A 2,273-nucleotide genomic window follows, 5' to 3' on the forward strand; every position below is an offset into this window, starting at 1 on the left:
GCTTTGTAAAACCCAACGTCCACCCAGAAACCTTTCTCCCTGATGTGTGGAGGTGTAGATGGTGCTGTGCATTAACACAATGATATAAACACATCAAGACTGCAAAGTTTCCGAGAGATCGAATCATTAACTGGTATGTTAAAAAGAAGCAAAGCAAAATACCGTAAGTGAATACTTATAATCCCCATCTACCTCTGACTTCACAATGTGGCCAGTTTGATCCTTGATGACTAGCCAAATTCCATGACAATCTTTTGACCTGTCTTTCTGGCCTGGATAGAGTATAAGTAGGGAATGTAGTGAGCTATTACTATGATTAAGTCACCATTTTTTACAGTAGAGGTGATTGTCTTTAGAGTACCATGAAATGTGTTGTGTAGAGTATATAGGACATGTAACCATCTGCATGCGCCACGCAAAGGTGCCAAGCCCCTCATGGGCTTATATGGTGTATGTATATACTAAATAAAAAAAGGGGAGAAGCCAGCGCTGCTTGTGGTCAGAACGCAATACATAAAGCGCATATGCACATATTGATTTCTAACTGTATTTAAAAATGAGACATTTAGCAAAAAATTGATCAATATTTTGAGCCGCCCCGCCACGCCAAGGCAATCTCATATGGGTCAGTCCTACTCTACGTTTTTTTATATTCGCTGTGCCATTAAGGCCTCCTAAATGCATTAAAAGCAAGACCATATTAAATGGGGGTTAAACCTGAAATGTCTATTTCCAGACCTGGTCAACCTTTATCTGCACTTTCCTTTTCTGGCTCCATGGGAGTGATTCAGAAACGCTTCAGGTACAGTTTGCATTTAATATGGTCTTGCTTTTAATACATTTAGGAGGCCGTAATGGCACAGTGAATATAAAAAACGTAGAGTAGGACTGACCCATATGAGAATGCCTTGGCGTGGCGGGGCGGCTCAAAATATTGATCAATTTTTTGCTAAATGTCTCATTTTGAAATACAGTTAGAAATCAATATGTGTATATGCGCTTTATGTATTGAGTTCTGGCCACAAGCAGCGCTGGCTTCTCCCCTTTTTTATTTTGTATGTATATACTGTTGGAAGGTTGATGCCCTTATGTATTTCAAACAGGTGGGCTTGCATCCACTTGTCAACCGTATAGAATAAATGACAGCACCTATAAGCGTATAGCCAGCATGGAGTGGACTGCATTCAGGGACACATGCATTACAGCAGTTATGTGCTGTAGTCACTGTATGCATTCAGGGAAGGCCCGGTTACTTATGACACATTGGTTACAATGCTGGATGATTGTAGAGAACCGATGTTGTCAAATTTAGTAGACATTCCGATAGTACCTCTAAGTTCAGTTTCTTTATAGTTTACTGCTCGTTGCCCGAGTTACTGGCCACCACTGCAGTCTATCAAAGCTGGCCGTTTTTTTAGGCAAGAGATGCAGCTCCTGCAAGCTTTTAGCCATATACCTTGCATTCTCCTTGTGAAGCTGGGGGCGCTCTAGAGCCAGCCAGCTTCAGTGCACCTGCTTTCCTCTAATGCTGCAGAGGCACAGCTACGTCTACTAGCATCATGGGGGAGTGTTAGCTTTGGGCCAGTGGTGTATTCCTGTTACTAGTCCAGACTGTCAATTAGAGGCCGGGAGATTCTGGAGCAGTGCACTCCCTGAATAGCAATTGTGAGAACAACCCTTTAAGGCAATAAAAAAATCCCATTATCTTATTTTCACAAAAACAGTGTTAAACAGCTGAAAACAATCGTCATAAATATAATTCTACTTTAAAATAAATGTTTGCCCTGCAACAGTATATTATTTTTCAGAATAGATAGAATCATAGAATGGTAGAGTTGGAAGGGACCTCCTGGGCCATCTGGTCCAACCCCCTGCTCAAAGCAGGATTCACTAAATCATCACAGACAGATGTCTGTCCAGCCTCTGTTTGAAGACTTCTATTGAAGGAGAACTCAAAACCTCTCGTGGCAGCCTGTTCCACTCATTGATCATCCTAACTGTCAAAAAGTTTTTATTAATATCTAATCTGTGTCTCCTTCCATTCAGTTTCATCCTATTGCTTCTAGTCTTTCCTTGTGCAAATGAGAATAAAGATGATCCTTCTACAATGTGACAGCCCTTGAAATATTTGTAGACAGCTGTTAAGTCTCCTCTCAGTCTTCTCTTTTGCATGCTAAACATTCCCAAATCCTGCAGCCATTCCTCATAGGACATGGTTTGCAGACCGGTTACCATTCTGGTTGCTCTTCTCTGAACTTGCTCCAGTTTGTTGG

This window comes from Dendrobates tinctorius, unplaced genomic scaffold (assembly GCF_039654945.1).
Source record: "Dendrobates tinctorius isolate UK_male_01 unplaced genomic scaffold, ASM3965494v1 ptg000398l, whole genome shotgun sequence".
Taxonomy (NCBI): Eukaryota; Metazoa; Chordata; class Amphibia; order Anura; family Dendrobatidae; genus Dendrobates; species Dendrobates tinctorius.